This window comes from Impatiens glandulifera, chromosome 1 (genome assembly GCF_907164915.1).
Source record: "Impatiens glandulifera chromosome 1, dImpGla2.1, whole genome shotgun sequence".
Lineage (NCBI taxonomy): Eukaryota > Viridiplantae > Streptophyta > Magnoliopsida > Ericales > Balsaminaceae > Impatiens > Impatiens glandulifera.
This window is the reverse complement of record NC_061862.1, coordinates 133,378,477-133,393,986: the sequence shown is the minus strand read 5'-3', so window position 1 is coordinate 133,393,986 and position 15,510 is coordinate 133,378,477. Positions and strand designations below refer to the sequence as shown.

Here is a 15,510-nt window from a genome sequence, read left to right as displayed (position 1 = left end):
CCATTATCTCTGTCCCCTCTCTTCACTAGCAGAGGCCGCCGCAACCAATTCAATCACCTTCAAGAACTCAACAAACGAATCACGATCTCCAGAGGATGTCGCCGACTGTTTTTTCTATTCATTTTTTAACTAGATCATGTTTTACTGTCTTCCTAAACTTTGATATTGCTCTTAGGCATGATAATACAGCTTGTTTCGTGATCTTGTCATCCGATGGATCATTTTTGAGCAAACAGTACAATATCTGTAATAAAACTTGTTTATTTGCAATTGAACTCTGTGATTGAGGATCTAACAAAATGGATTCCAAAACCATAGTTGAAGCGATGTTCGAACTAATTTTTCCTTTACGAAGAACAATCAGAAACAAGGACAAACAATCATTAAACGTTTCAAATACCAATTTATTCAGCTTATTAACTCCAAATTCGATTATAATCAAAGCTAGAATCTCAATAACCGTTTCTAGAATCTCAATTTCATTTTTCAGAAATTCTAACCATGTCATGGGCCATATCACATTTAACTGCTAAAAATTCACTGTTCTGTCCTAAAAACATAGCGAAATTAGAAATTGCAGACAAGTTATTCCTACGAAATTCAGAATTTAGTCTCAATGTTTCGCATTGAATATATAACATGTTGCTTTGAGATTAATTGAAAAGAACATGGAGTGGAATTTGAAGAGAGACGGCAAAGTTTATCTGAGAAGAAATGAAGGATGAGATTTTGGAGATTAAGATTTGGAATGAGAAGAACATGGGGATGAATAGAGAAAGGAACTTTTATTTATTTATTTATTTATTTATTTTTATGTATTAAATGTAAAGAAAATGTCGTTTTGAAATAAATAAAAAAATAGGTTAAAAAAAATATAAAATAAATATTCATGTGGATAAAAACTTAACGCTGGTTCATCCATTCCATTATGTTAAATAATTTTGACACATTTAAACAAATGTATATACATGAATATAATTTTATAACTTGGTAAATAAAGTTGACATTCTTTCCCTTTGTTATTTGATCTATCAACGAAAAAGTAATATCGTGTATATTTCTACACAAATATATCTTATCATTATTATAAATGTCTAAGTAAACTCGTAAGCTTTATATTTGAATAGATGAGTTTAATTAAGTTTAATACTTATTATAATGACAACAATATACCATTATTAAATAATATGTACCGAAATTTTAGAAATTAATTATAATAGTTTGTCACTTGGGTCATATATTTATTTTTTAAAATTGTATATTATAAACGTTAAGAGGTCAAAATATTGTTATCATTTTAGAAAAACATCTTTATATAATCTAGTTCATCAATTATATCAACATTGAATTAAAACTATTTTCTTTACATTAGTTCACAAATTAATGAACTCTTAATAGTCCAATATGTCAATACAATCAAACTATATATCAAATATAAATGTGTTTACCAAACTATATATATCAAATATAAATGTGTTTAATGTCAACTTGTCCTCATTTATAAGATCTTTATTACTTTGCAGACTGAATATCTTTATTATCCAAATAAACTTAAAAGTATATTCATATATGTCAATACAATCAATTAACTATATATATCAAATATAAATGTGTTTAATGTCAACTTGTCCTCATTTATAAGATCTTATTACTTTATAAACTGAATATCTTTATTATCCAAATAAACTTAAAAGTATATTCATACAAGCATAAAGGTAGCATGTATGTAGAGAATGAATCGGGAATGACATAAGATCTCAACAATCTACATCATATCATTTTAACACATAAATCTTGAGCATACAATAAACTTGCATAAGGAATATCTTGAATTTTTATTTTATTTTCAAGACTAATATTGAGGCACTTATAAACTAAATTTGTCTCGGTTAAAGATAAAGTTGTCACATAAATCTTACGTCATCTCGTAAAACTTTATTGATATAGCTCATATACATTTAAAGAACAATGTCGATGAATTTGAATTCCTAATATAAAAGATGTTTCACAAAATCTATTCTTACAAAGTTCTTGATTGTCGTCAAGATCTTGTTTTCAAATTTCTTAGTTTTGTGTTGTGTGCTTATATCATATAGAATTATAAATATATATTTTACTTGCACAATTATTTAACTTTAACATAATCACTACATTTATCTTTAAACCAAATAAGATAATATTTGATCAAAGTTGTGATACACATGAAATGACGACAAACTTCTTTGAATTCATAAATTGAATTTTCATTGGGTCTTTCAACAAAATGTTGTAATGTTTCTCCAAATGTTGTGAACACAAGGTCTTCAAGAGGTCATAAGCATTGCCTGTGCGGGACAGTGTTCTCGTCTTTAGGTCAATATTTTAGTTCTTGATCTCCTTAGGAGAATGTAAAAATCATAGAGCGAAACCAACAATGTTGTCGACCAAGATCAGGATCCTTAACTAATGATTGACATAGAAGAGACTATGTCAACTTCTTTCTGATTTATCGCTACTCCCTCTTAAATATAAATTGTTCAGAAATGAACTAATACATGAAAGAGATAAAAAAAAAAAAAGTAGTATCATCTAAAGGAAGGCAATGTACCAGTTTGTGCTGAAGACTTCCAGTCATATTCACCACCCCAATCAGTTTGAAAAGCTTTTAGTTTATGATCAAATTAACTTATTTTCAATAGATAAAAAAAAATCAAAATAAAAAAACTTCAAAATAAAATATTGATAAAAAGTTCACGTCGACCTAGGGCGTCGGTTAGAAAATGAGGTATCATGACTATATAAACTGTTATTAAGATTCAATATAGATGAAATTGTAGAAGCATGTATCTGTTGAATTAGCTGTCACCACTTTCATGTGGTCCTTTCAAACTCTTTCGTCAAGTGCGCGATCATGACATCACAAATAGGGGTAGATTACTTTTCTTTGGTACGACCGAAAGTCGACTCTTATCGGTGAGTACCGGTTTTATACATCCCCTTATTTTTTTTATCCTTTTGGTATCTATAGTTCACAAGTTGGGAATAGAAGGCATGCGCAATAGAAAGGAATGTTATAACCGGGTGGGTGAATCCTCGTGTGTGTGTGTATATATAGGTGCTCACATATAGAGAGTCAAAAGAGATATGAATTCAGTAGGGGATGATTTTTTTTATTATGGGCTAGAGAGATTGAATAAATAGGTTTGAATGAATAGGGCCCTCTAATTTGCCCGTTGGAGATTCAGTGTACAATTATAATTATAAGTAACTTTTAACTACATATACATCTAATCATATATGTATTAGAATTTGTGACGCTTGGTCGGGATTGGTGAACCAACGGCTTAAATGCTGGACATGCCGCTACATTACCTGCGCATAAATCATGTTCGTCAACCAAGTTTGTTCAGTGCGTCTTCAATAGCACGCTCTTACTTTGTCTTTCTCTTAATAAGTCATCACACTTGTGTTTTCTATGCCAATTTGCTAGATATAACAAATTGGCTAGATATAACAAGCCGTCGATAACACTCTATCCATTTAATTATCGGACACATATTATTAATAGGATCTTTTGTTTTCTTGGGCTTTTTCATTTTTGTTTCTCCTCTAGTTTTTTTATATATATTATCTATATTGTTTTAAGGGATGTATCAGTGTTTCTCCTTTTCTTTTCTTTTTTTATATTCAAAGAAAAACATACTTTCCGGATGAAATGATTATTGCAAAATTTACAATAATCAACATTAACTTTGTTATATATATGAATATAATTAGAGATCCAATTAATCCATTCTAAATTTCTATCTAGACCTAAGTTAATTACATCTCTACTTACATAATTGCTATAAGGATGTACAAATCTCTTATCACAAAATATATATTAGAGTTCAATATATTACCGACCCATGGACGCGAAAATAATATTTTTAACCATAAAGATGGAATATATTATATATGATGTGAAAGCAAGGGTTGCAATAACTCTTTTAACTCTGGCTTTCATTTTCATTTTACTTTTTTTATTTAAAAGTAACTCATAAAATTTGTGCTTGAAGTGAAATATATAACAAATTAAGGGTTCTGCGGATTAGTGTTACTATTTTAAGTATTCCTTTGTTTTTTTACAAAATTTCCATTGACAAAATGAATTTGAGTTTTTACTATAACTTGGCTAGCTATGCATCACTGGTGAAAAAGGGGTCAAAACCGAGAGTTAAAACTCTCGGTTTTGACCCTATAACTTTCGGTGAAGACACCTTACCGAAGGTTTTAGTTACCCTCGTCATCCCTCGGTATTGACTCTCTCGGGACTTCCATAAAGAGAAAAACCGAGAGTTATATGAAAACTTTCGGGTTTTTCTTCTTTTGGAAAAACCGAGGGTTTTACTAAGACCTTTCGGTTTTTCTCTATTTGAAAAAACCGAGGGTTTTACAAATAACTTTCGGTTTTTCTCTGTGTGGAAAAACCAAGGGTTTTTACAAAGACCTTTCGGTTTTCCTCTTTTTACAAATAACTTTCGGTTTTTCTCTGTGTGGAAAAACCGAGGGTTTTGCAAAGAACTTTCGGTTTTTCTCTATGTGGGAAAACCGAGAGTTATTTACAAAACTTTCGGTTTTCCTCTTCGGGTAAAAACCGAAAGTTATTTACAAAACTTTCGGTTTTCCTCTTCGGGTAAAAACCGAGAGTTTTCCAATAACTCTCGGTTTTCTCCTTTTCAAGAAAACCGAAAGTTATATGAAAACTCTCGGTTTTTACCCGAAGAGGAAAACCGAAAGTTTTGTAAATAACTCTCGGTTTTACTCTTTAGGATAAAAACCGAGGGTTTGTCATATAACTCTCGGTTTTCTCTTTGGCTAATAACCGAGAGTTTTCTAATATCTCTCGGTTTTTCCAAAAAGAGAAAAACCGAGAGGTCTTAGTAATACTTTCGGTTTTTTCCCCTAAATTTTTAAAAATGTGCGGATTATTTTGCTCGCAACCAAAACCTAACCAAAACCTGTTCAGCCAAACCAATATATTAATGATAAAAGAAATGCAGCATACATTAAACGATCACATTAATTGATCATGAACATTACAAAATTCGAAACCAAACAAATATTCCGAACAATCTGTTATAAATTCAACTACTATAATGAAAACATGTTCATAATCGAAACAACCTTAGCTTGTGGGGGGAGGAGGTGGTTGTTGCCTCATATATAATTCGATTCTCTCCATTCTCGCGTTCATCTCTGACTTCTCCCTCTCCATTTTTTCTGTAATCTCTAACTTCTCCCTCTCCATTCTTTCCACAATTTCTTTCTTTTCTGATTGTAATTCTTCCATTTTGCGCCTTCTTTCTTCATCTCTCTTCTCCAGTTCCTCCAGCTTGAGCCTCATTATTTGATTCTCTTCTAACAATCGCTCATTGTTTCGCTGTGAACTGTTTCCACTACGACGATCCTCACGAAAGTGTGTGGGCCGGACGCCTGATCCCATTCCGAACACTACCCCGTGTTTTTGTTGTCCGAACACCCTCTCCGTCAATTCAAAATCCGATATTCCCGGTTCGTTACTAACAACCTCTTCCATCTCAGCCTGCACAATTCAAATAAAATATCATTTCTATAATAAAAAACTAGACTTATTCAATTCACTTACAATTTTCTCTTGCACGTGTTCGTCCGGGACGGGTGTTGGGTTTTCTTGTGTCGGTTTTGGTGTACGGGTCCTCTTGAATACTTCAATTACAGACGGTGGCCGTCCCATTTCAATCGCCTGTTGAAATAAATGATTTATATAATTAATAACAATCTACATATTAAGTTATTACAAATAATGTACTTACCAACTCGTCTTCAATTTGTGCAAACGGTCTACTTCCCGTTCGATGCGGGAATTTTAGATTCTTCCGATTCTTCATATTTGTAGAACTGTGTCTCTGTATTTGAAATAACAAATGAAGTTAGATTAATTAATATCAACTTTTATTTGAATTATGAAACCGTACCTTAAACGTTTCTGTGAAGAAATGGTTGCGACACACAAACTCCCAATCATCTCGATCGTAGTCCGGTGGAGGATTAGCCAGTACCGCCGCCTCGTCTCCTTTGTGGACGCGGATATAATTCTTGTTCAAATCCGACCGCCATCTATCCCATATCTGATTGGCGTGTCCCAACCCGGTCTTTCGAAAATACTCAATGTCGCCATTAGTCGCTTCGAACGGATCCTGAAAAAAATAACATCCAAATGTTACAAATAATTATTTAATGACGTAATGTATAATCAAGTTATAAGTATTACCTTGATAGCAGTCCACAGTGAATCCAATTGGTCTGCACTTAAAGCCTTCCACTTGAGAAGACGGTGTGAGACGGCTGCGGGGTCCCGGATAATCGACCACACATGTCTAGACCACCTTGTCCTTCCCACGTCTGTACCGCCTGGCCTCCCATCCTTCTCTCTAAACGTTAGAGGGATCCTCGTCCCCGCTAGCCTCTTAGACAGCGCAATATTCTTGTTCTTCCCCCGTCTTTTACGGGCAGAAGATTCTTCAAAATTATCAAAATCTTAATTAAATATGTCAATCAATTGAAACACTAACTAATTTGTAAACGAAATACCTGTCGATGATGGGTCGGGAGTGGTCCCGTCCTCCTTCGCGTCTTCCTGCTCCTCGATAGGCTCCTCAAGACCCTCGTCTTCAGCCTCATCGCTAGGTACGTTATCAGCGTATGTGCTCTCTATAAACTCGTGGAGCTCATCATCGTCTTCAGTCTCGTATGTTCGGGGAGGCGCAGTAGCTATCGGGACCACAGAAATCGGTGGTTGGTCTCTAGAAGATGATCCTCGAAGCTTTAACGACTCGGATTGGGCAAGTAGGTTTTGGTAACTTTTATCCAATTTCTTGGGTGTCTTCCTCATACTCTTCCAAGTTGTTTTAGGACCTTCAGACATTCTTAATTCACACCATTAATAAAAATGAGTGAATAATTGAAATAAAGTAGTAATAAAAATGAATATAAAGTTAAAAACATTATTAAATCTACCTAATTAATTAATCTGAACTATATGTTTGTAAACCGCGGTTTTATTTTTGTCACAATCTTCCAACCGGGTCGGGCTGACATATCAGGGGCGTAGAATACTTGTTTTGCTTGACTCGCCAATATATACGGGTCTTGACTTTGGGTTTTCAAAATTCGGTTTACATTTACACTTACGAAGCCATATTTGTCCACTTTCACTCCTAGTTCCCCCGAGTGTGTATCAAACCACTTACACTTGAATAAAACAACTCGTTTGTGAGAATAATATTGTACTTCGATTATATCTGTCAAAACTCCATAGTATGACATAGTTTCAGATCCGTTGTACCCCTCAACAACCACCCCACAATCAATTCTAATCCCACATAATTTTATTCATACACAAATCATTCGATATAACAATGCTAACCATCATATATAATTCAAACCCAATCTAATTCAACATTATTTCATTAATACCCATTTCAAACCTAATCTAACATAATCTAACATAAACCAAACCTGATACCTAATCTAACATAAATCAAACCTAACATAAATCAAACTTCAATCTAACATGGAAAACTAACATGAAAATGTAACATAAATCTAACATTAAACTAACCTAACTATATAATAAACCAACATGCACTAACCTTGCACAAAAAGAGCGATGAAGAAGAGCAGCGGATGTAGATCGACGGACCGACAGTGGGCGACTGAAATTCGTAATTCAAACCTAATAACAATAAATCAAACCAACCAAAATCAAAGAAAAATCCAACAACCAATTCCAAAAAACCTAACACAAAACCAATCCAAAACAATCCAATACATAATCTAAGAATATTATCAACCTAATCTAACATTAATCCAACATTATTAATCTCAAAACAAAATCCAACAACCAATTCCAAAAAACCTAACACAAAACCAATCCAAAACAATCCAATACATAATCTAACAATAATATCAACCTAATCTAACAATAATCCAACAATCTTAATCAAAAAACAAAATCCAACAACCAATTCCAAAAAACCTAACACAAAACCAATCCAAAACAATCCAATACATAATCTAACAATAATATGAACCTAATCTAACAATAATCCAACAATCTTAATCAAAAACAAAATCCAACAACCAATTCCAAAAAACCTAACACAAAAACATAATCCTAAAACCTAATCCAATACATAATCTAACAATATTATCAACCTAATCTAACATTAATCCAACATTATTAATCAAAAACAAAATCCAACAACCAATTCCAAAAAACCTAACACAAAAACAATCGGCGTCGCGGCTTTCTTCAATCGGCGTCGGCGGCGGCTTCTGTCGGACGTCGTCTTCGGGCGGCGTCGATCTTCGATTCAAGGCGGCGCGGAGGAGAGAGGGGAGAAGAAAACGGGCCGGGAAGAAGAAAAGGGAAAAAGAGGGCTTTTTGTTTTTTTATTTAACTTCATTACCGAAAGTTTTCCTAAAACTTTCGGTTTTTATATTGAGAAAAACCGAAGGTTTTATTAAAACTCTCGTTTTTTCTCAATGTAAAAACCGAGAGTTTTACTAAAACTTTCGGTTTTTTCATTGATAAAAACCGAGAGTTTTAATATAACCTTCGGTTTTCACATTGATAAAAAACGAGGGTTTTACTATAACCTTCGGTCTTTCTCGATATAAAAACCGAAAGTTATATTTAAATTCTCGGTTTTGATAATTATTTCCGAAAGTTATATAATAAACTTTCGGGTTTACAACTTCACAAATTTGAAAATTAATTGGTTTATCACTTTCTAATAACCTAGAACAACATTAATTTAACACATTGGATATCCTTAAAACATTCCCCAATCCATATAATCAAACATTACACAAATACATAGGATCATCATACACAAACATACATATATATACACTTCTTTATATAATCAAACACAATCATAAACATTTTAACATTAAACAAAATAATAATTTTTAAAATACAACACACAATTGATTATATTAGTTAGGAGTCTAGATTAGTAGGTTTAAAACTAAATAAATTAACAAATTAGGTAGTGGTAAAACCGAAAGTTAATAGTATAACTTTCGGTTTTTATTGGTATTTGCGAAGGTTTTGAATAAACCTCTCGGTTTTTCTCAATTATATTCCGAGAGATATGTCTAAATCTCTCGGTTTTGAAAGGTGTACAATTTAATTTAATTAGGTAAAAACGAAAGTTAATTGTATAACTTTCGGTTTTGATGGTTATTTCCGAAAGTTATACAATTAACTTTCGGAATTACAATTTCAAAAATTGCTAAATTAATAGGTCTTTAACCTTCTAATGACTTTGAAGGTCATTGTTTTAACTTATTTGATATCCTTAAAACATTTCAAAATCTATATGATCAAATTTTGTACACATTCATATGATCATCAAACACAAACATACATATACACTTCTTTATATAATCAAACACAAACATACATATACACTTCTTTTTAACATCAAACACAATCTTCATTTTCAAAATATAACACACACTTGATTATATTAGTTAAGGGTCTAGATTAGTAGGTTTAAAACAAAATAATTTAACAATTCAGGTAGTGTTAAAACCGAAAGTTAATAGTATAACTGTCGGTTTTGATTGGTATTTGTGAAGGTTTATTTGAAAACCTTCGGTTTTTACCCTTCCCCATACTTAGAAAATTTTCAGATTTTTTTAATGTAAGGACAAAACCGAAGGTTTATTTGAAAACCTTCGGTTTTTTACCCTAAAACCGAAGGTTTATTTGAAAACCTTCGGTTTTTACCCTTCCCCATACTTAGAAAAAAATCAGATTTTTTTAATGTAAGGTAAAAACCGAAGGTTTATTTGAAAACCTTTGGTTTTTATCCTTCCCCATACTTAGAAAATTTTCAGATTTTTTTAATGTAAGGTAAAAACCGAAGGTTCATTTGAAAACCTTCGGTTTTTACCCTTCCCCATACTTAGAAAAAAATCAGATTTTTTTAATGTAAGGTAAAAACCGAAGGTTTATTTGAAAACCTTCGGTTTTTACCCTTCCCCATACTTAGAAAAATTTCAGATTTTTTTAATGTAAGGACAAAACCGAAGGTTTATTTGAAAACCTTCGGTTTTTACCCTTCCCCATACTTAGAAAAAAAATTAGATTTTTTTAATGTAAGGTAAAAACCGAAGGTTTATTTGAAAACCTTCGGTTTTTACTCTTCCCCATACTTAGAAAATTTCAAAATTTTTTAATGTAAGGACAAAACCGAAGGTTTATTTGAAAACCTTCGGTTTTTACCCTTCCCCATACTTAGAAAATTTTCAGATTTTTTTAATGTAAGGACAAAACCGAAGGTTTATTTGAAAACATTCGGTTTTTACCCTAAAAACCGAAGGTTTATTTGAAAACCTTCGGTTTTTACCCTTCCCCATACTTAGAAAATTTTCAAATTTTTTTAATGTAAGGTAAAAACCGAAGGTTTATTTGAAAACCTTCGGTTTTTACCCTTCCCCATACTTAGAAAAAAATCAGATTTTTTTAATGTAAGGTAAAAACCGAAGGTTTATTTGAAAACCTTCGGTTTTTACCCTTCCCCATACTTAGAAAAAAATCTAATTTTTTAATGTAAGGTCAAAACTGAAGGTTTATTTGAAAACCTTCGGTTTTTACCCTTCCCCGTAGTTAGAAAAAAATCTAATTTATTTGAATGAAAGGTCAAAACCGAAGGTTTATTTGAAAACCTTCGGTTTTTACCTCAATATTTAAAAAAAAATGGGTCAAAACCGAAGGTTTTCAAATAAACTTTCGGTTTTGGCGATGCGGTTTTTTTTTAAAAAAATATGAGAAGTCAACAAAAACATAATTAATTAATAAAACATATTAAACCAAACCAAACAAACATAATAACAATAATTCATAAATATTAAAACATAACTGTCATAAACCCATAATAAATCTACAAATTAATTATTAGATGGGGTGGAAGGAGCGGGTGGTTGATTCAGTCGACTCCTCAACAAGACAAGTTCTTGTTCGAGATTCTCTAATCTCTGAGACATTTCGGCCCGGTCCGCTTTGATTTCACTCAGCAAACGACCTCTTTCGGCATCCCTTAGTCGGATTTGTTCCATTTCCAGCGTCATCTTTCTGACCTCTTCCTCACGTGCCGCAATTTCTGATTGTGTTATCAGATTCTGGTAACACGGATGTAGTTTCTCCGGTGTACGCCGAAGTCTCTTCCATGTCGAATCATCACCCATATCCTAAATGCATTTCAGATATATGTATATATATATATATATTCATCAAACAAAATAACGTAAAGTAACATAAATCTAGATCTATAATATATATATATATACAAACTTAAGAAAAATCTAAATCTTACAATAAACAAAACAAAAAAAACAAATCAAACAAATTACCTGAAGAGAGGAGAAGAACCCGCGGCTTGGAAGAGGCAGGCGGCGGCGGAGGCGGAAGAGAGAGAAAGGAGAGAAGCGGAATGAAAAAGAGAAGGGTTAGGGTTTGTATTTATAGAGGTTGAGGCCGAAGGTTTTCATAAAACTTTCGGTTTTGATATTAGTCAAAACCGAGGGTTTATTATAAAACCTTCGGAAAAACCAATTTCAAAAATTTGAATTTTTTTTAATGAGCAAAACCGAAGGTTCTTTGTAAAACTTTCGGAAATGAAATTTTCAAAAAAGGCAAAACCGAAGGGTCTTTGAATAACCTTCGCAATTAAAAAACCAAGGGATTTCAAAACCGAAGGTTTTTCCTAAAACCTTCGCAAATAACCCACACCCAACACTTAAAATTTTTTTGGGTTTTTTGGGAAGGTAAAAACCGAAAGTTCTTTGTAGAACTTTCGGTAATAATTAATAAACCCGAAGATTTTACACCCCACTCGGAATCTATTTTTAATCCCGAAGGATTTGTTTCTCTCGGGAGTATTTAGGAGAGGTTTACAAAACCTTCGGAAAAAACCGTCGGTAAAGGTCTTTTTTTTACCAGTACATGTTATAAAGACTTATAAATATTAACTATTTTTTTTTTATTGATTTTTTCATTTCACTATAGCTCCCGCCGTTTTGACAGCTATAGTTTAAAAAAAATTATTCCCTTTGATTGTAAAACTGTTTTTCAATGACATATTTTTCTGTTTAATTATTATTTTTTAAAATAATTGAAGTTGTATTGTCTTAACAGTGTAACTGTGGTAGTCCACCATGTTGGCGGTAGCTAGAGTGGGTGACAACTACTCTAGGGAGGGACAAATGGGATATTATAATAATGGAGATGCATCATAAGAAAGAGATGGATAGAAGATAATAGAATAGATTGCTCCCATTCCAATTATCTTATTTTGTCCCTTTCCTGCATAAATATATCATGTATTATTATTATTATTATTATAAATGAGTTGTTTAACTAGTTACGGTGTTAGATTCTTTACAATATAGGGTAATGACAGTAATTATAATTCGCACTTTTTTTAATTAATTTTGTTTGGGGGCAATATTTTTTCAATTTGACCCAGAGTTGATCGGGCAGGAACGATGCTATTTGTTTTCTCTCCTTGATTTCACTCTGATTTCGTTCTAAACACTAACTAACACAATTAAATAAATAATATCATAAATATATTTATTTATATTATATTTTATAAGAATTTTATGTTTAATTCTTTATAATAATATAAAATTTTAATATATTATATAAAAAAAATCATTTAATATAATTTTATCATTGTCAAATTTTAACTTTTTAAAAAATAGGGTATAATCATTTCTAAATTTCTCGAAAATGAAAGGGACATAAATGGTTTTAAAAGAAATTCATGAAGTAGATCGGGTATGGGTGATACATGCATTTCTCGCCTAATGTGCCTTATTGTCATCCTTAATATAACAATAATATCAAACATTCAAATAGTATTCTGAATTGCAAAGGTACATGTTAATTGAAGAACATGTTTATTGTATCTTCACTTGATTTTGAATTTCTTAGTTCCTAACCTGAGTCTATCCTTTTTGAACGGTCTAGCATGAAATGTTGAGTCAACAATCGCCAAGCCGACTCAATTACATCGACTTTTCATTCCTTTCTTAGTAGAGCAAAGACTCACCTAAGTAACATTTGTGACGAAATTGTTCTCGAACCAAACCGGAATACATCGAATTCGAGTTGGAATTTAGAGGCATTCGAAAAGGCTTAATTTTAACTTTTTTTTTTATGTTTTCCTGCACCTTAATAAAATGCCAATGATTTTTTTCTATCTACATACATTTTTACACTCAAAGAAGCAAGGTGCGTGGAAAATTTCCATTCCTTGAGATATGAGATTACATCTTCTAACCCATCACATAAAATTAATTAATATAATAAATAAGTTTTTCCCAAATATAATAAATAAGTTATTTATATGGGTTAAGTTGGTTGGGAGGGAATGAAACTTAATATAAACATTTATTATTTGACCAAATAATAAAATATTATTTATTCTATTATACAAAAATATTTTATATTTATTATAAATCTCTAAATAAGTTTGGACCACTTTATACTTTAACAAATTATTTTAATTGAATAATTAATTAGGACAATAATTAATATATTTATTTAATTGCTAAATAATGTATAAGACCCTCTCCAACCCACAAACATATTATCAAATTCAAAATGCAGTAAACATCACATTAAACATTTATTCATCTCCAACCCAAAAATTAATTTCCAAACCTAAAAGAATATTCTTAGAATATTCCTTTCTTATACTAACTTTTTAACCTTTTTAATATTATATATATATATTTATCAATTTTACATATTTAATCACAATCTTTTCTCATTCATTTAATAAAATTAAAATAAAATTAATTATATATCAATAATTCATAAACAACAAAATAATTCAATAATACATTTAAATAAACAAACATATTATATTAAAACAAACATTATTAATAAAAAAAACTTGGTACACGTACACATAGCATGAACAATGTATCAATTCTCGAAATTGGTGTACTCATCCACAGATGACCGATTAATGCATTACAAAGTTCAATTTGTGCATCTTTATTTCTTATTTTTCCGTACCGAGATATAAAATCTTGAAATCGAGTATTTTCATCTATCACCATCTTGACCTCTAGTGAATGCGTTTCTATTTTAATTTCAATATGTGCATTAACGTCACGTTCATTCTCAACAATCATATTATGCAAAATTATGTACGTAGTCATTATATCATGCAACACTTCTTTTCTCCACTATCGTATCGGTCTTGCTATAATAGAACAACGTGATTGAAGAACTCTGAATGCACGTTCAACGTCTTTTCTATATTCTTGTTTCATTGCAAAGTATTTTTTCTTCCAACCATGTGGCTCATGAATTGTTTGCACTAGAGTATATACCATTTTGGATATATGCTATGAGCTAAATAATAGCCCGTGTTATATTTTTTTCCTTGAATTACATAATGAGCTGGAGGAGAAATATCTTGAGTTAGATCCGAGAACAGATGAGATGACTCTAACACGTTTATATCATTGTTGGTGCCTGGCAAACCAAAATATGCATATCATATCCAAAGATCATAATCTGCGACAGCTTCGAGAATGATAGTAGACTTTCCACTACGGCCTGCGTATTGCCCCGCCCACGTGGTTGGACAATTTTTCCACCTCCAATGCATATAATCTAAACTGACTAACATTCTAGGAAATCCACGTTGCTGGCCAATATTGAGAAGTCTAGAAATATCATTTGGTGTTGGCCTTATAAGATAGTGTTCACTAAATATCTCAACCACAGCGCGACAAAATTTTTTCATACTTTCAATTGTAATAGATTCTCCAATTTTATTATACTCATCTGTGGAATCTGTTAGAGCACCATATACAAACATATGGAAAATTGCTGTTATTTTTTGTATTGGAGATAATCCAAGTCTGCCTGCATTTTCCAATTGTTGTTGAAAGTAACGATCATGATCTTTGATTGCGTCAACAATTCGAAGGAACAATGAGCGAGACATTCGATATCTCCAACAAAACATGGTCTCATTATACATTGGATTATCTAAAAAATAATCATTATATAATCAACGATTGGCATTTTTACGATCACGATTGATGACAATATGTCCAGGAACTGAACTACGATGTAGTCCTTGTTGACTTTGTTGTTCAAGAAGTTGTTGGATGATCATGTTGTTATTTTTGTGAAGACGACATAAATTTTATTGTCTTTGATGAATTATCATATTAGCATCATCTGAAGAAGAAGATGATGAATCACTAACGTTGAAATTTATTATGGAGACTTGTGGAAATTTAAGCTATCAAATATAACGTAAAAATATAAAATAAATTAGATAAAATTTCAAGTATAATAAATTTAATAATTTAATTATACATTTGAAAAAATATTATAACTTTTTATCTTAAAAATAAAAAAAAAAATATAAGTTGAAGGATTAATTTATATGTACAGAAATT

The 15,510-nt window shown here is 31.5% G+C and overlaps 1 pseudogene; it reads right to left on the bottom strand.

Annotated features, from left to right (window-relative positions):
• Positions 1 to 3: 3 nt before the first annotated feature.
• On the bottom strand, positions 4 to 15,221 carry LOC124943865 (annotated as a pseudogene).
• Between the last annotated feature and the right edge of the window lie 289 nt (positions 15,222 to 15,510).